The following is a 27752-nucleotide window of genomic DNA, read 5'->3' as shown; positions in this document are numbered from 1 at the left end:
TGTTTTTGGGAGCCGCCAGGCGTGCGGAGATCGCGTTTCCGCGATGACCCTTCCTGAGACGATCCCAAGCGCAGTTCCTAATTTAGAGTCGGCCATAGCGTTTTCCCCATTGTGGTTCAGGCGAGCCGCAGTAATGCGCACTAAGTGCTCTGCAGATCAGCGCATCGCCGCGTCAGAAGCATTTCGGTCCCTCTGCAAGGTCAGCCAGAGGGGAGGAAGTTAATTGAATCACATGTGCATTACATAATGCTGCGAAGGCCTCGCTGGAGGCTGGCAGATGTATTTAGCAGGCCCGCCAGCGACTAGCTGGGCCGCGCTTGTTGTCCACTGAGCGGCGACCGCTGAGGTCTACGGCGAGGTCACCGATACATTATAAGCTACAGTATTTGATTCCTCCTGTAAGAATGCTGCATGATCCTTTGTATAAATGTGGCAAAAGTCTTGTCTAATGGTACCACTTTCCCGCTGACAGGATGAATGCAGCTATTTTTAGAGGCATTCATAGGTTTTGCTATTTCTTTAAAAGCAAGAAGTTTTGAATCAGATTGATACCATTTGTTGGCTAACTTAGAGGTATATAAAAAGTAAGCTTTCGGCTATTAAAGGAATACTATCGATTCACATATTTTTTCAATTGACACAGGAATTGTTTGGGAAGTGCTGCTAAGGGCTCTTTCACATTAGGGCAGATTTTCAGCGTTTCAACGCAACGGGTAAAGTTTGCGTTACCCAAGGTGAAATGAAAGTCAATAGACTTTCATTTAGTTTTCACATATAACGCAGCCTTTTTGTGCGTTGCATTACACTGCACCCAGGCGCAGTTTTTCGGCCGACGCTAGCTTTATGCGTTACAGTGTTAGTCAATGTAAAACGCACACTATGCGCGTTTTTAATCCGTTAACGCAGGCAATCAGTCCCAGAATGCAACAGAGGAACAATGTAGAAAGTTGAAAACTAAAAGAAAAAAAAAATTACCTGCGTTTTCCTATGTGCTGTAACGCATTGAAAACAGATTAAAAACGCACACTCACTGCAGTGCAACGCATATCAAAATGCATTAAAACGCATACAACAAAACGTATGCTTTGAGCGTTCTCCAACGCAAGCTCTGATGTGAAAGAGCCCTGGTGTATACATTTTAGTAGCAACTTCTTTGTTTACTGTTAGCAAAATACATTCAAAGTTTACTGACGCCAAAACTGATGGCTGACTGAGCCATGAGGAGAGGGGAAATTCCCCTCACACTTGATCAGTTAACTCTATGTGTAGCTCTGTGTGTGACAGAGAAGAGAGCTACCAACAGCTGCAGCTCCCGTGTCCTGTGTTTCTGACTAAAGTGTCTGAAGAGAGCAGAGGAAATGTAACTAATTGTCACAGCTTTTTCATACTGTCTTTGATATGTTTGGTATTTGCTTTCTGTAGTCTGATATGCAACTCTGGCTGTGCATTGAAGCAGGCACCCTTTCTGCAATTGATTGGTCCCAATATAGCTAAATCCTTCCCTCAATAAGTTACAGCTTTTGCCTCTGATATTTAACATGAAAAGTAGGAAAATGTTTACACAGCTACTTAGACATTATTTGTACACTGTCATTTTAGAACACTTGGGGATCGATAGTATTCCTTTAAAGTATTCTTGAGACTTAGGGCTTGACTCACAATGCTTTATCACCTGCTTTCCTCTGTTTTCACCTTATCTATGTTACATTTTTAAGCCCCAGAAGAGCAAAAATATAACATACAGTGATGTGAAAAACTATTTGCCCCCTTCCTGATTTCTTATTCTTTTGCATGTTTGTCACACTTAAATGTTTCTGCTCATCAAAATCTGTTAACCATTAGTTAAAGATAACATAATTGAACACAAAATGCAGTTTTAAATGATGGTTTTTATTATTTAGTGAGAAAAAAAACCTCAAAACCTACATGGCCCTGTGTGAAAAAGAAATTGCCCCCTGAACCTAATAACTGGTTGGGCCACCCTTAGCAGCAATAACTGCAATCAAGCATTTGCGATAACTTGCAACGAGTCGTTTACAGCGCTCTGGAGGAATTTTGGCCCACTCATCTTTGCAGAATTGTTGTAATTCAGCTTTATTTGAGGGTTTTCTAGCATGAACCGCCTTTTTAAGGTCATGCCACAACATCTCAATAGGATTCAGGTCAGGACTTTGACTAGGCCACTCCAAAGTCTTCATTTTGTTTTTCTTCAGCCATTCAGAGGTGGATTTGCTGGTGTCTTTTGGGTCATTGTCCTGCTGCAGCACCCAAGATCGCTTCAGCTTGAGTGGACGAACAGATGGCCGGACATTCTCCTTCAGGATTTTATGGTAGACAGTAGAATTCATGGTTCCATCTATCACAGCAAGCCTTCCAGGTCCTGAAGCAGCAAAACAACCCCAGACCATCACACTACCACCACCATATTTTACTGTTGGTATGATGTTCTTTTGCTGAAATGCTGTGTTACTTCTACACCAGATGTAATGGGACACGCACCTTCCAAAAAGTTCAACTTTTGTCTCGTCGGTCCACAAGGTATTTTCCCAAAAGTCTTGGCAATCATTGAGATGTTTTTTAGCAAAATTGAGAAGAGCCTTAGATGTTGTCCTGGGGTCTTTTGTGGCCTCTCGGATGAGTTTTCTCTGCGCTCTTGGGGTAATTTTGGTCGGCCGGCCACTCCTGGGAAGGTTCATCACTGTTCCATGTTTTTGCCACTGTGGTTCGCTGGAGTCCCAAGGCTTTAGAAATGGCTTTATAACCTTTACCAGACTGATAGATCTCAATTACTTTTGTTCTCATTTGTTCCTGAATTTCTTTGGATCTTGGCATGATGTCTAGCTTTTGAGGTGCTTTTGGTCTACTTCTCTGTGTCAGATAGCTCCTATTTAAGTGATTTCTTGATTGAAACAGGTGTGGCAGTAATCAGACCTGGGGGTGACTACAGAAATTGAACTCAGGTGTGATAAACCACAGTTAAGTTATTTTTTAACAAGGGGGGCAATCACTTTTTTACACAGGGCCATGTAGGTTTTGAGTTTTTTTTCCTCACTAAATAATAAAAACCATCATTTAAAACTGCATTTTGTGTTCAATTATGTTATCTTTGACTAATAGTTAACGTTTTTTGATGAGCAGAAACATTTAAGTGTGACAAACATGCAAAAGAATAAGCAATCAGGAAGGGGGCAAATAGTTTTTCACACCACTGTATATAAGGTAACAAAAGTAATATTGAAATGAAGTTATTCAGGAATAAATTACTTTGAGTAATTATTTTCTTGTAGATGTGCTGAAAGGTTATTTTTATCAATCAGGTGATAAATAAGATCATTTATGAGACATTGGGCCTGATTCACAAAGCGGTGCTAACAGTTAGCACGCTGGTAAAAAGCCCTTTATCACGCCTAAACTCTGTTTAGGCATGATAAGTTTAGGTGTGATAAGTTTAGGTGTGATAAGTTTTTAGGCGTGATAAGTTTAAGCACCAACTGGGTTAGCACCGCAGTGCACAGCTGATCAAAAGTTTTGCGCTAGCAAAGTCTGGTGCACTTCGCATAGAGTTTAATGGTGCTGCTTTGCGTGCGGGACTTTGTGTGTGATCTAAACTTATCTAAACTTATCACGCCTAAACTTATCACACCTAAACTTATCATGCCTAAACTGAGTTTAGGCATGATAAAAATGGTTATCACGCCTAAAGTCTTTAACTGGGTTATCACTGCTTTGTGAATCGAGCCCTATGTGTGAATGGAGCCCTTAGTTCCAGAATATTAACAAGATGTTAAAACCCACAGCTTCTATACACCGGACATTCCGAGTAGAAACATTCTTTTGCAAAAATAAATAAGTGTCATTAGATGCCTTAAAGAGGAACTCCAGCCTAAACAAACATACTGTCATTAAGTTACATTAGTTATGTTAATTAAAATAGGTAATATAATCTCTTACCCACCCTGTTTTAAAAGAACAGGCAAATGTTTGATTTCATGAGGGCAGCCATCTTTTTGGTTGAAAGGAGGTGACAGGGAGCATGAGACACAGTTCCAACTGTCCTGTGTCCTGAGCACCTCTCCCAGTTGCTAGGCAACGTGAATAACAACATAGGAAATCCCATCATGCTCTGCACAGCATCAGGGGAAAAAAGCCTGGGCTTTTTTTCTTTGATGGGTGGAGCTTAGCTAAAAATGCAGCTAAAAATGATGCTTTGATAAGAGAAACAAAGTTCTGATGCTGTGAAACTGTTAAAGAAACACCGAGCCTTTTCAGTTCTGCTGAGTAGATTTTTAGTCCGGAGGTTCACTTTAATTATAACTTCAGGAGGATCTCAGTGTATGTACTCTGCCTAAGTTACAGTGACTCTGAAGCGAAAAAAAAAACTTAATGAATTGCCCATGTTGTACGGATAATGAATAGAACATTAGTAGCAAAGAGAATATTTTTATTTTCAGTTATATTGCTTTTTTAATAGCATTGCTTTATTCTGTCATATTTGCAGTTTACCAACCCCACTTTGTATTTTAAACTAGCAGAGCTAATGACCCTTTGAACTTTCCTTCAGTAAACCCTTATCTCAAGCTTTGTTATTATTATTATTATTTATTTATATAGCGCCAACATATTCCGCAGCGCTTTACAAAGCACAATAAGACGACAAGGGGAACATAGATACAACCAAAAAATGTACAGCAGAGTCTCAAGCAGCACAAATATTGTGACAAAGCAGTAAACATTAGGAGGATGACCCTGCTCTTGCGAGCTTACACTCTAATGGGTAGTGGGGGACACACTAGGTTAGGGGGTGGAGGATGGATGAGGCAGTGACCCTTTGCCTCTGATTACAATGTGACAGATAAGGGCTATAGAATGTTATAAGCTTGCCTGAAAAGGTGTGTTTTAAGAGTGCGTTTGAAGATGTCCAGGTTTGGAGCATGACGTACAGGCTGTGGAAGAGAGTTCCAGATAAGGGGTGATGCTCGTGTAAAGTCCTGGATGCGAGCATGAGAGGAGGTGATCAGCTTAGAGGCCAGGAGAATTTCTTGGGAGGAGCGAAGATTGCGGGAGGGACAATATCTTGAGATTAGTGAGGAGATGTATGGAGGAGACAACCCGTGGAGGGCTTTGTATGTTAGAGTCAGGAGTTTGAACTGGATCCTCTGGGTAATGGGTAACCAGTGGAGAGAACGGCACAGTGGGGCTGCATCAGAAGAGCGAGTGGAAAGGTGAATGAGGCGGTCTGCTGAATTTAGAAGGGATTGGAGAGGTGCTAGCCTGTTTTTTGGTAGACCACAGAGCAGGGTGTTGCACAGGGGTCTAGTCCTGGGAAAAGAAGTGAGTGGACTCACTCGGAGAATTTCTGCGCGGTGCGCCAAAAAATGGGCATGGTCAAGCACCCCGTTGGCGTGGTCATAGGTGGGGCCAAATATACATGACCTTAGCAGTGATGTAAAAGGTCTGCCGAGGAAGTTTGAGCTCTGCCGTAGTGTATCCCCCAAAAATAGATGTAATCTGACAGCATTTCACCTAAAAGACACATAATCTGGTAGAAGTTCCTCCAAAATATAGATAACATGGAAGTGGTTCCCCCAAGATAGACAATGTGGCAGCAGCAGTTCCACCAACATACACATAATTTGGAAGCAGTTCCCCAAAATACGCGAAACCTGGCAGCGGATCACCCAAAATACACGTAACACCCAAAGGACATATAATCTGGCAGTAGTGGTCCCCCAAACATACACAATCTGGCAGCAGTTCCCTAAAATACACGTAATTTGGCAGCAGCCTTTCCCCTAACATACACATAATTTGGCAGCTGTTCCCCAAAATACATAACAGCGGTTCCACAAAAATGCAGATAATCTGACAGCAGTTCCCCCAAAATAGGTACCCCCAGGTAGCCAGGTCTATAGGTGTCCCCAGTATAAGTAGCCATGAGTATTGTAGTCTCCAGTATATGTAGCCAGAGGTATAGTTGCCTAGTATATGTAGCTAGGGGTATATGTGCCCAGTATATGTAGGCAGGGGTATATGTGCCCAGTATATGTAGGCAGGGGTATATATGCCCAGTATATGTCACCAGGGGTATATATGCCCAGTATATGTAGCCAGGGGTATATATGCCCAGTATATGTTGCCAGGGGTATATATGCCCAGTATATGTTGCCAGGGGTATATATGCCCAGTATATGTAGCCAGGGGTATATATGCCCAGTATATGTAGGCAGGGGTATATGTGCCCAGTATATGTAGCCAGGGGTATATATGCCCAGTATATGTCACCAGGGGTATATATGCCCAGTATATGTAGCCAGGGGTATATATGCCCAGTATATGTTGCCAGGGGTATATATGCCCAGTATATGTTGCCAGGGGTATATATGCCCAGTATATGTAGCCAGGGGTATATATGCCCAGTATATGTAGGCAGGGGTATATGTGCCCAGTATATGTAGCCAGGGGTATATATGCCCAGTATATGTAGGCAGGGGTATATATGCCCAGTATTTGTAGGCAGGGGTATATGTGCCCAGTATATGTAGGCAGGTGTATATGTCCCCAGTATATGTAGGCAGGGGTATATGTGCCCAGGTAGCCAGGGGTATATGTCCCCAGTATATGTAGGCAGGTGTATATGTCCCCAGTATATGTAGGCAGGTGTATATGTCCCCAGTATATGTAGGCAAGTGTATATGTCCCCAGTATATGTAGGCAGGTGTATATGTCCCCAGTATATGTAGGCAGGTGTATATGTCCCCAGTATAGGTAGGCAGGTGTATATGTCCTCAGTATATGTAGGCAGGTGTATATGTCCCCAGTATATGTAGGCAGGGGTATATGTCCCCAGTATATGTAGGCAGGGGTATATGCCCCCAGTATATGTAGGCAGGGGTATATGTGCCCAGGTAGCCAGGGGTATATGTCCCCAGTATTTGTAGGCAGGGGTATATGTCCCCAGTATATGTAGGCAGGTGTATATGTCCCCAGTATATGTAGGCAGGTGTATATGTCCCCAGTATAGGTAGGCAGGTGTATATGTCCCCAGTAAATGTAGGCAGGGGTATATGTGCCCAGGTTACCCAGGTGTGCCCCCAGCCCCCCACCCGGAGGGAGCAGAGCAGAGAAGGCGAGCTATGGGGACAGTGGGGATGGGCGGACATCTCCCCCCCCCCATCCCTCACCTTTGTGCTCCCCTTCCTGCCTCTCTCCCCTCCAGCGTTGTTAAGTGTCGGGCCGGCGGCGAAAGTGGGCGGAGACTTACCTCGTTCCAGACGCAAGGGACGCTCCGCTCTGTGTGCGGCTAGTCTGGTCTTCTAGCTGCACACAGAGCGGAGCGTCCCTTGCGGCTGGAAGAAGGCGGAAAGTCTCCGCCCACTTTCGCTGCCGGCCCGACACTTAACAACGCTGGAGGGGAGAGAAGCAGGAAGGGGAGCACAAAGGTGAGGGATGGGGGGGGGGGGGAGATGTCCGCCCATCCCCACTGTCCCCATAGCTCGCCTTCTCTGCTCTGCTCCCTCCACACAAGCCAGGGTGAACGGCGTTCACTCTGAAGAAAAAGTGGGTGAACGCCGTTCAGCCGCGTCCACGCAGGACTCGACCCCTGGTGTTGCAGTAGTCTAGGCGGGAGATGATTAAGGCATGAACAAGCATCTTGGTGGCCTCTTGAGTGAGGAAGGGACGGATACGGAATATATTTTTGAGCTGGAAATAGCAGGTGGTGGTTAATGAGGCAATGTGAGGTTTAAAGGAGAGCTCTGAGTCGAGTATAACCCCCAAGCAGCGGGCCTTAGTGGTTGAGGTTATTGGGGTGTTATCTACAGTTATGGTTGCAATTGGTGGGGGTGTAGATAGCAATGGTGGAAAAATCACAATTTCCGTTTTACTCATGTTGAGTTTGAGGAAGCGGGAAGACAGGAATGCAGAAACGGCACGTAGACAGTCTTGTTTCTTGGCCGTTTAAGTGAACACAGGACTGCATTCCACCCAGTGGGTTGAAGAGCTCAGGGAAGCTCTTTTGCATAAATAACAACTGAAGTTTCTTAACTCTTCCTGTACTAGAAAACAATATGAGATTCTTTTCTTTGCTACTAATGTTTTATTTCTTAGCTGTACTACACATACAATTCATTATATAAGCGGTTTTTTTTTTGTCACTGTCCGGGGTAATTGCTACGCTTGTGTATTCAGCGAGAAATGCATGCAATAACGTTTTTTCCGATAAACAGCAAAAAATCGGAATCGCATGTAGTGTGCAAGAAGCCTCAAACACACACATCAGAATTCACATGCGGTTTGCATTTATGTACGTAGGCATTTACAGCACATCTAACGCAAGTCAATAGCATTGCGTGGTCGTGCGGTTCTTCAGCATTTTTGAATTGCAGTGCTGCAGTTTTTCATATGGGACGTGCGACTTGCATGTCATGTAACTCAATGTATACACAGAAAAAGTATTGTGACATTTTGAAGTTAATTACGTGCAATTTCATTGGTGCACACAAACAATCGCAGTAAAAGGAAAAAAAATTGCATACAAAACGTGCACAAAACCCCCCAAAAAACTGGAAATGGAAAATGTTCAGTTAAAGAGACACTCCGACCAAGAATTGAACTTTCTCACAATCAGTAGCTGATACACCCTTTTACATGAGAAATGTATTCCTTTTCACAAACAGACCACCAGGGGGCGCTGTATGACTGATATTGTGGTGAAACCCCTCCCACAAGAAGCTTTGAGTACTGAGGTTCTCCTGGCAATTTCCTGTCTGTGAACCCTGTTGCATTGTGGGAAATTGCTGTTTACAGCTGTTTCCAACTGCCAAAACAGCATGCAGCAGCTACATCACCTGCCAACAGTAAAAATGTCACCACGTGATAAATGTCAGAATGTAAATCGGGGATTTAAAAGATTTTACAATGGGCAAACACTGACTAAATCATTTATACATAATCATTGGAAAAATGAAGCACTTTTTTATTCGATTATTTTCACTGGAGTTCCTCTTTAAATGCGTATAATACGTTGCATCTGAACATGGCCTTACAAGCTCACACGCCCGGTGAAAGTGACCACACTGAAGAATGACAGGAGAGCTGTACGCAGAACCACGTCCGACCGACTCGCGGCAGTCACTCTCCCAATCTCGGGGAATGGCTGTGTGCCGTGGAGCGAATATGTTGCTCTGCAATTCTATTAAAGGAATACGGAATCTTAGCGGGTAAACCCCGCTTTATTTAGCAAACTCCTGAGGACAAATCGCTGCCAGAGTCTAGTCAGGCGTTACCCAGGAACACAGGGCCATTTACTGTAAGCAGGACTTAGGGCCTTTGTCCTGGGCCAGATGGAAAAGATGGAGCCGCAATTAGCTAGGAAAGTGAGCCTGGAAATCAAATGTCCTAAAACAGCCCCGATCTCTCCCATCTCTCGCTCTCCTGTCAGTGATTTATCAGCAGAACTTCCTGGCTTTTCCCAAAAAGAAGAGAGTTAGAGTTATGAAATAACATGCATTCAACACATTTTCCCCTGAGACTGATGCATTTGGTACAGTTTAGTTGCAGATTTTTTTAGACTGTTGAAATAAAAGTCCTTTGTCAGGAAGTCAAACAACATGTTTGACTCAACAGCATGTTTGACGTCAGAAATGTTTTCAAAACATTGTCCCTTCAGGTGTTACTAAAGGAAAAGCAAGGCGACAAAATAAATGTACTTTTACTTACCCGGGGCTTCTTTCAGCCCCTAGAAGACATTTGTGTCTCTCGCCGCAGTTTTCGGTCTTCTCCAGGGTCCTGCAGGCGCAGTCAGCTCCTAATGACGTGGTCGCGTTCTCCCATGGGACCTTCACACGCATAAGCAGAAGACATTGGGGGCCGGCGATCCTTAGAGGCTGCCAGTGGGATCCCAAAGAAGACTGGAGCAACAGCGAGGGACACAAATTACTTCTGGGGGCTGGAGAAGCCACCCTTCTAACCCTAAGTTTGTCCCTAACCGTGGGTGCTTGACGGAATGACATTAATGGGGGGTATCTGAATTCTGGCACCCTCGGAAAACCGTCACATAGAATGTGCCAATGGTTACGCAAAGACCGAGCAATACATCACTACACGTGTTAGTGAATGGGAACCGTATTTTTAAAAAAATGAAGCAAATAATTACCTAAGGAGAGGGAAGGCTCTGGGTCGTATAGAGTCTTCCGTCTCCTCTCTCGGTGCTCTCTATCCTGTGCTGGCTCCCCCCGTTTCAATCCCCTGCCGAAAGGGTATTTGGAAGCCGTGTCCTCCCGAAGACGTGCGGCTCCATACTGCACAGGCGTGAGCGTGCAAGAGAGCGTGATTGCGCAGGTGCAGTACAGGGCTGCCCTTTTTCAGGAGCACTCAGGCTCCCTGAAGACTTCTGAAGCCTCCTTTGGCCGGGTAAAGCAGTATCTGACTAATTTAGTCAAATACTGCTACCGGGCGAGCCAGCACTGGAACGAGGGGACCAGGAGAGGAGCCGGAAGGCTCTATAGGACCCAGAGCCTTCCCTCTCCTTGGGTAAGTATCTGTCTCATTTTTTTAAATGCGGTTCCCATTCACTTTAAAAGTAGAAACAAACCCAATACAAGAAACATTAGTCGATCGCCGTTTACGCGATGCAGCACCAGTATTCCAAGTCTCCGAAAGGTACCCTCTTGATTGAAATTTTGTAGTGAGTTCATCACTACACATGACCAATGCCTCAGACCCACTCACTATCTTTTGTACCCTAAGATATTGACTCCGGGGGATACTGTTTTTAACATTAATGGGATGAAAGCTATGGTAATGGAGGACAGAATTTCTGTCAGTAGGCTTAGTATAGAGGTCAGTAGACACTGCACCCCCAAACCTACACACATTAACATCCAAAAAAGATACACTTGTTTCATCCCAATTAGCTGTCAGTCTAATGCAGGGGCACTGACAATGGACTGATTGGATAAAAGCATACAAGGTGTCACGTGGCCCCCTCCAAAATGCAAAACCCGTCGTCAATGTAGCGCCACCAGCACACAGCGGGCTGGCGGAACAATGGGTTGAGATATACAAAGGTATTCTCGTACATTCCCATATACAAGTTTGCATAGGAGGGGGCAACGTTTGAGCCCATCGCAGTGCCCCTACACTGACCATAAAAGCGTCCCTTAAATGAAAAATAGTTATGCTTCAATACAATTTCTAACAGTGTCACAAGAAATTTCCATTGCTCATCAGTACAGTCAGTGTGGACCATCAAGTACCAGTCCACAGCCTCTACACCCGCATCATGTGGGATGGAGGTGTAGAGGATCTCAACATAGGCAACATCATCATCAAAAACTGGTAAATCTCTTAATTTAGACAAAAACATATCAGTGTCTCTCAAATATGAATCGAGAGAATGGACAATGGGCTGCAGGAGTTTGTCAAGGTATTGTGCAAGTGGCACGAACACAGACCCTATCCCAGCCACAATCAGGCATCCAGGAGGACGAACTAAGGTCTTATGGATCTTCGGCAAAATATAAATCTGTGGCGTGGAAGGGTTGTTAGAATGTAAAAATGTAAACAAATCATTATCAATAATACCCTTGGCCAATGCTTCCTGCAGCACCTTGTGTATATATCTCTGTATGGAAGGTAAGGGATCAGAATCTAAAGGCATATAAACATCAGTGTCTTACAATTGTCATTCAATTTCCCCTTCATAATCACTTCTATCCATCACAACAACTGTCCCGCCTTTGTCAGCAGGGCAAATTGCTATATCACTATTGTCCTGTAAAGATTTTAAAGCTTTGCTTTCAAGCAAAGAGAGATTATGTGCGACCTGGAAGAGTCCACTTTTGAAATCCTGTTCAATACTATGGAGATCATCAGTCATATACATATTTGAATGTATGCCTTTGTATTGGTTGTTAAGTTTTGCCTCAGTTCCCCATCAGGTCCGATCCTCCACTACAACCAATCTCTTGTTTGATGGGTGTGGTTTATGCAGTATATAAGTACATGTGTTTGTACTGGACATTGAAGCAACTTGAGAAAGGCCTTTCCAGGCCGAAACAGCAGTCTGTCAATGCTGTCTTTTATGACCTAATAACAGTATCTGAGCTATATTTACTTGATGTGGTGGCGATCCTTTGGACGCTTGAGCTATAGAATTGGAAGAGAATTGTTGCTACAACATTTCCAAACAAAATCAGTCAAATTGATTGACTGGGAATGGTGCAAAAATCTTGGTCGCAAGAATTTGATTAGCTTTTCGGAGGTAACGATGATTGATATCATGACAACCAAAGGATCCCCAACCGGTGTCCACTCAAGTGCATATGTTTCTTGCCCCCCTCCATGTACCTTTGTGCAGTGTTAAAGGCTTAACTATCCATGTGTGGGCAGCAGAGCCGGGACAAGGTCCTCCAGCACCCAAGGCTATGACACCAAAGTGCGCCCCTCCATCCCTGCCACCCCACACTGATTGCTATTAGACTAAGAGGCGCCACAGGGCCCACAACCTCCCCAACACCTTAATCTCTAGTTATCTGGCTTGCAGTCACTGCCATGTATCCCCTTTTCTTATTTCTTTTTGCTTCAAACACAATTAGGAATGACAGCTGAATGTCTGCGCCCCCTCCTACACTGCGCCCTGAGGCTGGAGCCTCTCCGGCCTATGCCTCGGCCCGGCCCTGGTGGGCAGCAGGGCCGTTTCTTGGGCAGTGTGGGCAGGGCGACTGCCTTGGGCGCACACCGGCAAGTAGAAGAAGGGGGGCACGGCAGAAGGACATAACCACTAAGGAGCTGGTGATGCGCTGTGCAGCCAAATGGAAGAAGAAAGAAGATTACCAGCGAGATCACCTTCCTTAACTCAGGGGCGGACATACGGCCGTGCAGGCCATGCCGCCGCACGAGGGCCCCTGAAGTTCCGTTTTCTTCAGGGGCCCATTAAGTATTTTTTTTTTTTTTTTTTTATATTTTTTTTTTTATTATTTTATTCCCGGGGGGCCCCCCGACTCCTATCCTCCCTCCCTCACCTCGGGGGGCCCCCTCCCGATATGCGCGGCGGGAGAGCGAGCGAGCGGCAAATGCAGGAAGGGCTCTCCAGGCATCCGCTAGAGGCCCAGCCGCTTGGTCTCCAATATGTCTCCAGTTGGAGACATATTGGAGACTCAGCGGCTGGGCCTCTAGCGGATGCCTGGAGAGCCCTGAAGACTTCCTGCATTTGCCGCTCGCTCTCCCGCCGCGCATATCGGGAGGGGGCCCCCCGAGGTGAGGAAGGAAGGGAGGGAGGGAGGATAGGAGTCGGGCCCCCCACCCGGATAGCTACCCACCCGGCTACCTAACCACCTACCCACCCGGCTACCTACCTACCCACCCACCAGGCTTCCTACCTACCCACCCGACTACCTAACCACCCACCAGGCTTCCTACCTACCTACCCACCCGGCTACCTACCCACCCACCAGACTTCCTACCTAACCACCCACCCAACTACCTAACCACCCACCCGGCTACCTACCCACCCGGCTACCTACCCACCCACCAGGCTTCCTACCTAACCACCCACCCAACTACCTAACCACCCACCCGGCTACCTACCCACCCGGCTACCTACCCACCCGGCTACCTACCTACCTACCCGGCTACCTACCTAACCACCCACCCGGCTACCTACCTAACCACCCACCCGGCTACCTACCTAACCACCCACCCGGCTACCTACCGGGCTAGTTACCAACCCACCCACCAGGCTACCTACCCACCCACCCGGCTACCCGGCTACCTACCTAACCACCCACCCAGCTACCTACCTAACCACCCACCTGGCTACCTACCTAACCACCCACCCGGCTACCTACCGGGCTAGTTACCAACCCACCCACCAGGCTACCTACCCACCCACCAGGCTACCTACCTACCCACCCACCAGGCTACCTACCCACCCACCAGGCTTCCTACCTACCCACCCGGCTACCTACCTACCCACCAGGCTACCTACCCACCCACCAGGCTACCTACCTACCCACCCACCAGGCTACCTACCCACCCACCAGGCTTCCTACCTACCCACCCGGCTACCTACCTACCCACCCGGCTACCTACCCACCCACCAGGCTTCCTACCTACCCACCCGGCTACCTACCTAACCACCCACCCGGCTACCTACCTACCCACCCACCCGGCTACCCACCCACCAGGCTTCCTACCTAACCACCCACCCGGCTACCTACCTAACCACCCACCCGGCTACCTACCGGGCTAGTTACCAACCCACCCACCAGGCTACCTACCCACCCACCCGGCTACCCACGCACCCACCAGGCTACCTACCTACCCACCCACCGGGCTACCTACCTACCTACCGGGCTAGTTACCCACCCACCCACCAGGCTACCTACCCACCCGGCTACCTACCCACCCACCCACCAGGCTACCTACCCACCCACCCACCAGGCTACCAACCCACCCACTCACCCACCCACCCACCAGGCTACCAACCCACCCACCCACTCACCCACCCACTAGGCTACCTATCCACCCAACCACCCATGGGAGCTGCGCGCCGGATGGAGGCTGGGACAGGAGGTCTGCTGCTGCAGGTGAGTAAATGTTTTTGTTTTATTTATATTAGCAGGTGTATGTTCTGGGCAGGTCTGCCACATGATTGCATGTATTTTCTGCGCAAATCTGCCGACATGATTGCATGTATTTTCTGGGCATATCTGCCGACATGATTGCACGTATTTTCTGGGCATATCTGCCGACTTGTTTGCACGTATTTTCTGGGCATATCTGCCGACTTGATTGCATGTATTTTCTGGGCATATCTGCCGACTTGTTTGCACGTATTTTCTGGGCATATCTGCCGACATGATTGCACGTATTTTCTGGGCATATCTGCCGACATGATTGCACGTATTTTCTGGGCATATATGTGTATTTTCTTGAGAAAACCTGCACAATTATGTGAATTTTCTGGGGAAAGGGTCACCAAAACTTGGGCCCACTGTCTTTGCGTTGCACTTTTCAAGGGAACCTGAGGTGAGAATAATATTGAGGCTGCCATATTTCTCTCCTTTTAAGCAATACCAGTTGCCTGGCTGCTGTGCTGGTCCTCTGCCTCTTATTCTTTCAACCATAGACCCTGAACAAGCATGCAGCAGGTCAGGGGTTTCTGACAATATTGTCAGAACTGAGAAGATTAGCTGCATGCTTGTTGCTGGTGTAATTCAGTTTATTACTGCAGCCAAATAGATCAGCAGGGCCGCCAGGCAACTAGTATTGTTTAAAAGGAAATAAACCCTCACCCCGGGTTCGCTTTAAGTTACAGTTAGCTCCGCCCTCATCCGGTCATTGCCACGCCCATTTTTTTGCCGCAGGTTCTATCCACTTATTTTTGCCGCGGCGCGTTTTGCGCGCCGCAGGTTGTAGCCACGCCCATATTTCGCTACGCGCGCCGCAGGTCATAGGGGGCCTACAATTACAATTTTGCACAGGGGCCCACTGCTGGCTGTGTCCGCCACTGCCTTAACTCCTCCTGGCATGCCTGCGTCAGATGTCAAATCCTCATCACGTCACCACCGTGTGATGACACCTGATGTCCTGGGCGCGGCGCCCATGGAGGAGTCGGCTTTCCAGGCTCTCTTGGCCTGTGTGTTCTCCTGGTCCCTGCTTCCTCCTGGATAAGCGGTTGGTCACTAGTAAGTAGGCAGAACTACTTGTGACCTGTGGCTGTCCCTAAAGATTAATGGTTCCCGAGTCCACGGGGTTGGGGGGGATGGCGCAATTTTTTACACCCTTACCCTGGGTGCAATTTAGCCTAGAAACAGCCCTGGTGGGCAGGCAATAGATTCATCAGATTCGATCAGAGAGGGATCTATCTAATGGTCAATCTGGCCATATATTGAGTGATGTATGACCACTTTAAGGGATAGAGGGAGGGAAAGGGAAGTAAAAAGGAAAAAAATTGGAAAAGGGTTCAGACACCCTCATCCCCTTGTTTTCTACCAACAGCCCCCCCCCCCCCCCCATCCTTTTCCCCAGGAGGGAGTACCAGAGGATAGGAGAGACACGTGAAAAGTTTTGGTATAAGATACGGTGACCATACGTCCCGCATTGCCCGGGGGGCGCTGTCCCAGGCTGCATGAGGTCCCCGGTAAACGTCCCGCTTTTAGCCGCAGGATGTCCCGGCCTCGGGACTCTGGCCACCGTACGGTCGCATGAACTGGCTGCAGCGTCTAATAGACGCTGCGCCAGTTCATAGCCTGCAGCCCCGCTCCAGCCTGCATAGTCTCCGGCAGGCGAGCAGGGCTATGGGAAGATGGCTGCCGAAGCCCTGTACTGGAGACTATTTGTGTCTCCAGTACAGAACTTCGGCAGCCATCTTGCCGTAGCCCTGCTCTGCCTGTCAGCGCGGGAGACACCGGCTGTGGAGGATCGTCCGAGGAGCTGCATGCCAGAGGCCGCCCGGGAGCGAGAGAAGACTTCTGGCAGGTGAGTTAATGTTTTTTTTTCCAGGTGAAATGCTGCCCAAATTGCGTTTATTTTGTGCTGTCATGTTGCTCACAATGCGTTTATTTTGTGCTGTCAAGTTGTTCAAATTGCGTTTATTTTATGCTGTCATGTTTCCTCACAATGCGTTTATTTTGTACTGGCATGTTGTTCACAATGCGTTTATTTTGTGCTGTCATGTTGCCCACATTGCGTTTATTTTGTGCTGACATGTTGCCCATTGCGTTTATTTTCTGCTGACATGTTGCCCATTGCGTTTATTTTCTGGTGTCTGGGGTAACTGTTGCTGCATTTATTATTTAATGGTCATAGTTGGCTATGTTTGCTGCTTTGGGGTTACGGCGGGTATAAATAGCATCACACAGTTTCTGCACACCCATGATGCGAAGTCTCGTTTGACCACATCAAAGCGTAAACACTGCTTTCTTATGCCTCGCTGTTACATCATTACGTTAGCTCCGCCCATACAATGTCATGGTCACGCCCATTTTTTGCCGCAGCGCAGACCCCCGCCCCCAGTCTTCTTCGCTGCGCGCGCGCCACATTCACCCCCATTTTTTGCCTGTCCACCCCACCCCCACCCGTCCCAGGTTGGACTTACAAAAATCTGGTCACTCTATATAAGAAGAAGTGGTTATAGCGGATAAGAGAATAATGCACTGGGAAGAGCAGAGGTTGCGTTTAGGATGCTGCCTGAAAATACTTTCCACCACGTAAGGAGCGTTACACCGTAGAGTGCGTTATGCAATTATTTATGCAATTTCCCTCTCATTCTACCTAAAATCTAGGACAGCATTGAGCACGTGCGGCTCACAGAAAGGAATCACTTCTAAACGCTAATAAGAATTCTAACTAAATATATAAACATGTTTTCATGTGTAATTACAGCATCCGCGGCCCCAGCAACCCGTTTCCTGTTTCCATGGCGACGGGAGTAAATCCCGCTGCGCTGAGCATTCATGCACAGACAGCGCGACCCGTGCGTGTTTGTATTTACGTTGTGTGCATCCCACGGGCCCCTCTCTGCCGGCTGCCTTCTCGCCGTGCGCGGGAATCTGGCGTCCTCCCAGATTTCGCCAGCTTTCCGCTCGGCCGCCCTTGTGCTGTGTGGCAGAAGAGATATCTTCTTAATTGCTGCGGTTTAATTAGAGCCTTTTACTCCCCGGAAAGTCATTATTAAATCTTAATGCTGAATCCTCTGCTTTCATCCGCCGGGTTTTAGTGCACGGGTGGCGCCCAAAGGGCTCGTCTGCCGGCGCAGTCAGCGCCCCCTGCGAGGTCATCGCGATGTATTTGTTTTCATTTGCAAAACGAGCTGCAGTGGAACATCGCCGCTTAACTGCCCTTTATATTTGTGAATTCTACGTTAGGACAGCGGAATCGAAGCCTGTTTAAAGAGGAGCTGTCAGCCATACTATCTCAGAAAAAAAAACACATATATAAGTGAATAAATACTTTCTCTGCTTACATAACAGATGTATTGCACTGTCCACGTTTTTATTTTAGTGATTTTTCTACAGTAAAAAAACAGAAAATCCTTTTTAGGTTCCTCCATTTTAACTGTGTCTATCTTGAAGCCAATCCCGATGTAATTTCCTCCCTTAGGCCTCGTTCACATCATACGCGCTTCCGTGCGGATATGGAAGCGCGTGTGATGTGCTGAAACGCAGGAACGGCAGAAGGGCATAGACTGCCCTTCTACCGTTCACATCTACTGCGCTGCGCAGCAGTACGATGCGCTGGGAAGCTCTTGCGTACTGCTGCCTGCATTTTGCCCGCACCGCAGAGCTGATCCCATCACTGTCAATGGATGGGATCAGCAGCTTAGTGGGCAGCGGCGCAGATGGCGTGCGATCAGATGCGCTGCGTTCCAATCGCACAGCCATCTGTGTTGGCTAGATGTGAACGAGGCCTTAGGGCTCATTCACACCAGTGCGCTTTTGTCCACTTCTGTGTGCTTTTTTTCAACAACATGTATCTGTAACATAGATGTGCTGAAAAAAGCGCACAAAGTGTAAATGAGGCTTTACTCTCCTCTGCCTGATTGTGTTTGCATTGCTGCCCTCCTCCCAGTTTTCAGGCACTCCCACCCAGCTCTGCAATAGAAAGTGCATTGTCTCAGCATGAGAAATACCGGCCAATCAGAGAGGAACAGAGGTGTGGGAGGGGAGAACAGGAGGGAAAGAGGCTTCAGCCAATCAGGCTGCATTAGTTAAGTCTGAGGGGAAGTAGAGAAGCAAAAAATGACAACCCAGCATGCCCTGCAACTTCCTTTGTGTGGAAATGTACCAAATTAGAGTCAGGTAAACTGGGGAGCGATAATATATGCAATCTTATGGGAAAGCATGGATCTACATGGATCCGTTCACACGGCTGTCTCCACCATATCTGACACAAAAAGGGTGAAGAAGCACCCAGGAGGAATACAATTGTGTTAAAATCACGTTTCTTTGCACAGGCAATGTGTTTTGTGGGTACAAGCCCACTTCATCAGGCCAATAACGTGCCACTGTTGGCTATATAACAGTGGCACTTTATTGGCCTGAGGAAGTGGACTTGTACCCATGAAATGCTTTGTTTGCGCAAATAAATTCTACTTTATTATTTTTTTCTCGTGTCGTTGCGAAGGTAAGCCACCTTTATTTTTTGGTACTTTAATTGTGGTTTTAAGTAAATTGTATTTGTCCTGGGCACACACACACACGGCAGCTGCCCGCATGACACACACGTTCACTAGCTGTACAGAGGGACGCACTAACACAGTGAGCGGCTGTGGGGAAGACCAACACGGGCTGTTTCTGGAGCGGGTGGAGAACTCTGCTATACTGCACTACTTTGCATATGGGGTGGATAGTGGTGCCTACTGGGGGCAGGGCTAGAGGGTGGCCCACTTGTTAGTGGGGGGGGGGAATCAAGCTTTCCTGGCTCCTTGTACTCGATTGCTGGGGACATTCGCCTTATAGTTATGTCACTGGACGTGTGCTCTCTCTGTGGCCTGTAATCTGCTCATTAGATCTGTAATGTGCTTGTTAGGCCTGTAATCTGCTCATTAGCCCTGTAATCTGCTCATTAGATCTGTAATCTGCTTGTTAGGCCTTTAACCTGCTCACTAGCCCTGTAATCTGCTCATTGGGCCTATAATCTGCTCATTAGATCGGTAATTTGCTCGGTAGCCCTGTAATCTGCTCATTAGATCTGCAATCTGCTTGTTACGCCTTTAACCTGCTCACTAGCCCTGTAATCTGCTCATTGGGCCTATAATCTGCTCATTAGATCGGTAATTTGCTCGGTAGCCCTGTAATCTGCTCATTAGATCTGCAATCTGCTTGTTACGCCTTTAACCTGCTCACTAGCCCTGTAATCTGCTCATTGGGCCTATAATCTGCTCATTAGATCGGTAATTTGCTCGGTAGCCCTGTAATCTGCTCATTAGATCTGCAATCTGCTTGTTACGCCTTTAACCTGCTCACTAGCCCTGTAATCTGCTCATTGGGCCTGTAATCTGCTCATTAGATCGGTAATTTGCTCGGTAGGCCTGTAATCTGCTCATTAGATCTGCAATTTGCTCGGTAGGCCTGTAATCTGCTTATTAGATCTGTAATCTGCTCGTTAGGCCTGTAATCTGCTCATTAGCTCTGTAATCTGCTCATTAGGCCTGTAATCTGATCATTAGATCTGCAATTTGCTCAGTAGGCCTGTAATCTGCTCATTAGATCTGTAATCTGCTTGTTAGGCCTGTAATCTGCTCATTATATTTATAATCTGCTTGTTAGGCATAAAATCTGATCATTTGGCCTAGGATCTGATCTGTAGCCTTGTAATCTACTGATTAGAGCTGGAATCTGATTATTAGGCTTGTGATCTCATTAGGTCTGTAATCTGCTCATTAGGTCTGTAATATGCTCATTAGGCATGTAATCTGCTAATTAGGCTTGTGATCTACTAATTAGATCTGTAATTTACTCGGTAGGCCTGTAATCTGCTCATTAGGCCTGAAATTATCTCATTAGACCTGGAATCTGCTCATTAGGTCTGTAATCTGCCCAATAGGTTTGTAATCTAATCATTAGGCCTGTCATTTCCTTTTTAGGCCTGTAATCTGCTCATTAGGCCTGAAATCATCTCATTAGACCTGGAATCTGCTCATTTGTCCTGAAATATGATCATTAGGTCTATAATCTGCCCACTAGATAACTTGTAATCTCCCCATTAGGTCTGTAATCTGATCATTAGCCCTGTAATCTGATCACTAGACCTTCCGCTCATTAGGCCTCTAATCTGATTAGTAGCCCTATAATCTGCTCATTAGGTCTGTAATCTGCTCATTATGCCTGTAATCTGCTCATTAGGTCTGTAATCTGCTCATTATGCCTGTAATCTGCTAATTCGATCTGTAATCTGATGATTAGGTCTGGCCAGTGTTTACTATAATCCATTGCCTTCCTAATCTGTCTGATCTGTCCCACTTCTGAAACAAGCTTGTAATGTTGTGCAACCTTGTTCATATGTCACTGTCACTTACAATAGATTGTAAAAATCTGACAGGTTTTGGACTAGTCCATCTCTTCATAGGGGGTCCTTTGGATTTTCTTTATTCTCCAAAGAATTTCTTGAATGGCAGTTGCTCAGCCCAACTTCCAGAATAGTGTTCAAGAGAGTAGGGAGGCTGTCCAGCATCTTTGTATAGATCCATTCCAGGAACTGCTTTTGTACAGAATATTAGGAAATACTAAGAATCCCCCATGAGGAGATGGACTAGTCTAAAACCTGCTAGATGTGTCAGATTACAAAGTAATTTATATTGCATTATACTGTAGGAGAAAAGAACTTCTTGTACACAAATATTTAAAATTTTGCAATTTTTATTATAGGGGTCCTTTAAAGGATACCCGAGGTGACATGTGACATGATGAGATAGACATGTGTATGTACAGTGCCAAGCATACAAATAACTAGACTGTGTTCCTTTTTTTCTTTCTCTGCCTGAAAGAGTTAAATATCAGGTATGTAAGTGGCTGACTCAGGGCTCTTTCATATTAGCCAACACGTGCAGGAGCCGTTCTCCTGCACGCGTTGATGGCCTGCGGCGTGTGGGCGGTGCGACACAATCACCGGCGGTAGCTATTAATTAACTCGACGGGAAAACGCCGGCTCCCGGCGGTTCAATGCACCTAGTGCATTGAACCGCAACACACTGAAACGCAGTGTTGGATATGAAAGGTAAAATGAAAGTCTATGGACTTTCATTTTACCTTGGTTGACACAAAGTGTCAACTTTGCGTTGAAACGCAGGGAAAGGGCTCTGGTGTGAAAGAGCCTTCAGTCCTGACTCAGACAGGAAGTGACTACACTGTGACCCTCACTGATAAGAAATTCCAAATATAAAACACTTTTCTAGCAGAAAATGGCTTCTGAGAGCAGGAAAGAGATAAAAGGGGGAATTTGTTACATGTCACTTCGGGTATCCTTTAAGTGATCCAGCCATATAAAAAATCTAGCAATTTGTGTGATAGCTCCGCACTCCTCCCCTGCTTATTCATGCTGTCTAGGGTGAGAGCAGACAGCATGACTCATCAGAAGAAGGGAGGTTAAAGTGTACACAAGGCTACATGTGACAGATAAACGTGTGTATGTACACTATTAATAATTAGGCTGTTTACATGTTTGTTTGTTTTTTATTATGCTGCCTCAAAGAGTTAATTTTCAGGCATGCAGGTGACTGCTTTTCTCTTGGTATCTTGTTGGGAATATAGTAAACATTGTCACCGTGATGTTGCGCTCAGTTCCCACAGAACTTATGTGCTGGCAGCTGGCTGCTGACTAGACCACAGAGAAAGTCCCAGTGAAGTAATCCAATCAAAATAGTCGCGCCACCGGTCCAAAAACCTCTGATTCAGACCTAAAATTAAAAATATAGACAAGCGGGTCTCCTCATAGTGAGTATTGCCTCATCACAGTACACCCACGTGTAAAATCACACACTGCGTGAGGGATATAGTCAGCAGTGTAACAGAGGCGCCAAAAGTGTAAAAACAGGTAAAAAGTTTAAAAACAGGGAGGTAATAGGTGGACTTACCTCCCCAATGCAGACACAGGAAAAAGTCGAGTTTTCGACAAAATAACGTTTAATTTACAAACTCCAATATTTTGCAACGCGTTTCGTGGGTTCAACCCACTTCATCAGGCTATAAAAGGAGCAATCAAAACAAACTGTGAGCAGCTTCAGCCAGCTTAGCGCCTCTGCCTCCCAGAGGCGCTAAGCTGGCTGAAGCTGCTCACAGTTTGTTTTGACTGCTCCTTTTATAGCCTGATGAAGTGGGTTGAACCCACGAAACGCGTTGCAAAATATTGGAGTTTGTAAATTAAACGTTATTTTGTCGAAAACTCGACTTTTTCCTGTGTCTGCATTGGGGAGGTAAGTCCACCTATTACCTCCCTGTTTTTAAACTTTTTACCTGTTTTTACACTTTTGGCGCCTCTGTTACACTGCTGACTATATTGTATCCACCCCTGGGTGGAGGGGTATTGGCCCTCCTTCTTCCTAACCTACAGAGAGCGACTTCTTAATCCTGAGCGGGGACAGGTCTAATCTCCTCACCTGCCTACACAGTGGTTGCCTGGAAGGTAACCCTGACTTGTGAGTATCACTCCTATCAATTAATCACCTTTACTTTGTTACCAGTACATACTACACCATATTGGGCTCTCGGTGTCTCCCTTCCCTTACTGCGTGAGGGATATAACTATCACCAGAGGACAGGGGATCACACACCCCCCTCTCAATCCCCGCTCACCAGATGGCTTCTTGCTAGTTAGCACATCAAACATCAAACATTTGATCCGGCTGCATCTAAAACCAATGACACATCATCGCATAAAACCATTTAATAAGGCTCCCAAGCCCCTAGTTAAAAATCTGCGTACATAAAACACTCTTGTGTATTAGCATATCACAAACCCGTTCGCCGGCACCGGTCACCTCTCACATGCCCAGGCCGCGTCTGGTTTCCGTGTTCAGTTTGCGTGCGTACTCCAAGCTCCGCCCCGGAAGAATATAGTAAACATCACTGATAAGCAAATTACAGTCATAAATAAAATGCTTTGACAGAATACAACTTCTGAGGGCGAGAGGATAGAAAAGGTCAAAACATGTTTTTTATCAGACTTAAAGTGTACCTGACACAATAAAAATAAAAATAAATTATAAATATGTGGGGCTTCCTCCAGCCCCCCTCAGGCTGATTATCCCCTCGCCATCTTCCCAGGCCGCCTGGATCCTTCGCTAGGCGGCCTGGTAATTCCCCCAGTCAGAGCCAGTTGGCACAGGCACCGCCCACCCGTGAATGCTTAGAGTTGCTACAGTGTCCCTTTAATGCTTGTAAGCAATTTTAAAGAGGAACTGCTGCGAAAATCCTAACATTTAAAACACATACAAATAAGAAGTACATTTCTCCCAGAGTAAAATGAGTGATAAATTACTTTTCTCCTATGTTGCTGTCACTCACAATAGGTAGTAGAAATTTGTCATTACCAACAGATTTTGGACTAGCCCATCTTCTCATAGACGGGTTCTCAGGGTTTTCTTTATTTTTAAAAGCACTTAGTGAATTGCAGTTGCTCCGTCCAACTGCCAAAATAGTGTGCAGCAAGCAGGGAGGCTGGCCAGCATCTTTGTATTAATCATTTTTAGAGAATGTCTTTATAATAAATAAAGGCCATGCTGAGAATCCCCTTTGGAGAGATGGACTGGCCCAAAGTCTGGTAATGTCAGATTTCTACTACCTACTGTGAGTGACAGCAACATAAGAGAAAAGTAATTTATGGCTCATTTTACTCTGGGAGAAATGTACAAGTACCCCATGACCTCATCACAAGTTCCTGGTGGGGTACCGACACCACATACGGGCGACCTTTGATCTTGATATTTCTTTATCTGAACTTCACAAAAAAAAAATGTAATCAGGCACTTGTTATGTTTTTGGTTCCACCCGCTCAACCAACGGAGCCGAAGACCGAGTGACCTTCGTGTCTGAAGAGACTCGGTTCAATAAACGGTCACAGTCCTCTGAGTGTCCATCTTGAAGTGGCTCCACGAGGGGTTTACAGTCTTATGTGGTGGTGAGGAATGGCGCTGTAATTGGAGGAGTCTGGACAAGCGCGCGATATCGGTAATTAAGCGTTCGGCTTCATTGTTGTCGGTAATGAGTGAAGGACGAGACTGCGATAAGACTTGTAATGAGACACATCAAACGTCGGCCGGGCTCTGATCTTCCATATTTATCTCGGCTCGCAGAAGATGCTTTCCTCTCTCGCCGCTTTGTGCTTCGTTCACAACGAATTCTTGTTATAGTGCGTCTGGCAGCGCCCAAATGTTTTTAGTTTAAGTTGTAAGCACCACTCTGAGTGAAACCAACACAGAGCAAAAGTGACGCTTCTGTCCTTTTAACGAACATCCATGAGTGGGAACTGGGTGGAGACCCTGGAAGTCCAAACATGAATGTGGAGCAAGGATTGGACAAGAAATATTCTGGGGAAGAACCCCCTAAAGATAGCTGTTAATGATACAATCTCACCGATGGACGATTGCGTCTGATCGTAATGGAAAAGGATTGTTCATGCCCGTTAAGGGCCGAAAAAAAATCCAATCATATTCATGAGATTGAACCAAAAAAGGATCGATTCCATTAATCTAATCAAATTGGTTAGTGGGTATTTGGCCATTAATGGGCACAGCTGATTGATTACCAAGGAAATGAACGATTGTCTGTGGGATTGTATCATTAATAGCCACCTTAGGTGATGATAGCAATCCATGACCCTACAGGTACATCCAAATCAGAGAGACACAGTGGCTCGATTTCTCTGCTAGGAACAATCCATTTATTCGGTGAGTGAGGACAATCCCCACCAGTATAGACAAGAGTGTGGAGTAGTCCGAAGGCCCCTTCCAGAGAAATACAAAGACACAGAGACCACAGGAGCCCCTTATAGTGTAGCAATTTATTGCACCAGGTATATGCATTGGTCAAAAGAGAAGTACTCACAAGTGTGGGCTGCAAGACCAGCAACTCCAGTGTCAGGGAGGCAGCAGGAAACCCCATCCTCATTCAAGTCTTCTGGTCTTCTGCGGGTGGAGTCACACTCTAAAAAAGTGTGCAAGTTCTATGGAGCTCAAAGCACAAAATCCCCCCCCCCCCCTCCTCCAAAGGGACTTTGGTAGCTGGAGATATATAGATAATAATCTATGGAGGGCGCTTGGGGAGAGCCCCTCAGGGCATAAATCAATTCACCTGCTGCTACTTGGAGAACAGAGTTTCCCAAATACCTCTGTGGAGTAAAGATTTAGTTATAGGGAGCAGGTAGCGCAAGGTATTTAAGTATAACATATTGTACTTTAATTGGTGTTTACATCACATAAAATCATATAAAACAGAATAAAAGTATAAAAATACAAATGTCCAGAAGTACTAATCACATGAACCAAATAGATTCTATATCTAAAAGGCATCCGTCATCAATATCTGGTAGTAGCTTAAAATTGTATTATCACAGTACCATGCACACTATTCACATGCAAATTCCCATTTGGAATCACTTTAGGTACATCTAAGAAAGCAGTAATCTATTCCTTTGTCAGTTAAAAGGGAATTTCAGGGGATGTCTTATATTTCTATGAACACGCAAGTTCCTGAGCTGGGTGTCCTCCTGCCTTCCCCACTGTGCCTCCTCTTCCTCTGCTGGATCCACCTCTTGTGCCCGTGTCTCACTTGTACTGGTGCCCCCCTTGGTACCTGTGTCCTTCTCTATCCCCTAAACTCCTGTCCTCTTGTGTCCCCCTTCATCTCCTCCGATGTCCTGCTGCATCCTCCTCTTAACCCCAGCTTCATGCTGCGCTGCCCCCCATGTACTCTGATGCCCCCCTGCATCCTCTCTATGCTACTGTGTCCTCACGCTTCAGCCTATAGGGAAGAAGTACGGCAACTTGTGTTTCTGCTGGTGCCGATGATTTCATAGGTGGGACCATGGCTCCATTTTTGAGCCAATCACTGGACTCGCTGAGTAGCAGTGAGGGCAGTGTCTGCCCAATGACAGAGCCATGGGCCCACCCGCAAAACCATCGGCTCCAGTAATAACACAAGTTGCCAGACTTTTTCCCATTACTGCCTCTAGGGCTTACTTTCGGGGTAGGGCTTATATTTCGAGCATGCTCTACATTCCTGCTGGGGCTTACTTTCAGGGGATGTCTTCCTTTCTGGGAAACACAGTATGTACATGTGAGCGCTCGAAAAACAGAAGGAAAAGGGATGATTAGATGGGTTATATCAATGATAAGGTGTATTCTTAGGCATTCCAAACCGCACCTCCCCCTGCTATATGATGGTCTACTCTGTACTGCGTGAGCGCTCAATTAGTAATGTACTACATGGGACTGTACCGAGCTACCAAACATCTCACTTGTGTTACCGCATGCTCTAATCTATTTGTCTTGACATTAATGAGGTATTTACCCCAAAAGTCGGTCATTTACCTCACCTGTGTGTGATTTTAGTTTCCATGCGGTAATGGCCTTAGGGCTCTTTCACATTAGACAATGCGTGCAGGAGCCGTTCTCCTGCACGCGTTGAATGGCCTGTGGCGTGTCGTCGGGATTCTGACGCAATCAGCGGCGGTAGCTATTACACACCCGACGGGATAACACTGTCTCCCGGCAGTTCAACGATCCTGGGTGCGTTGAACCGCAATGCACCGAAACGCAGCGTCTGGTGTGAAAGGTAAAATGAAAGTCTATTGACTTTCCTTTTACCTTGGTCAACGCAAAGTTTGGACTTTGCGTTAACCTCCTTAGCAGTAATCCTGAGTCAGGCTGGGGACGGAAATCTGCAGCTCAGAGCGGTAACCCCGAGCCTGAGTGAGTTATATGCAGTTTTTACTTGTTTGTAGGGTTGTTTTTAGGGTCTAAAAGCTTGTGAAAAAATTGCACGGCTTTTAGAACCTAAATCTGAAATAATCCTAACGCCAGGGAGGTTAAAACGCAGGAAAAGGGCTCTAGTGTGAAAGAGCCCTAATGCGGGGTACACACGATGCGTTTTTTCTGTCGATTTTCCATCCGATCAATTTCCGATTCGATTTCCAATCGATTTCCGATTCAATTCTGTTATCTTTTCTTATCTATTTTCATTCACTTCTATGAGAAATCGATCAGAAAAACTATCGAAAATAAGATTGGACATGTCGGAAATTATTGAACCATC

General features: G+C 46.2%; 1 protein-coding gene across 5 annotated transcripts in view; it reads left to right on the top strand.

The window, feature by feature from the left end:
* Positions 1-27752, top strand: part of LOC137528643 (connector enhancer of kinase suppressor of ras 2-like) — a 563792-nt gene that overhangs the window by 466280 nt on the left and 69760 nt on the right. The gene's annotated exons all lie outside the window — the stretch shown is intronic.

The sequence above is a fragment of the Hyperolius riggenbachi genome, chromosome 8 (assembly GCF_040937935.1).
Source record: "Hyperolius riggenbachi isolate aHypRig1 chromosome 8, aHypRig1.pri, whole genome shotgun sequence".
Taxonomy (NCBI): Eukaryota; Metazoa; Chordata; class Amphibia; order Anura; family Hyperoliidae; genus Hyperolius; species Hyperolius riggenbachi.
This window is presented reverse-complemented; position numbering and strand designations above follow the sequence as displayed.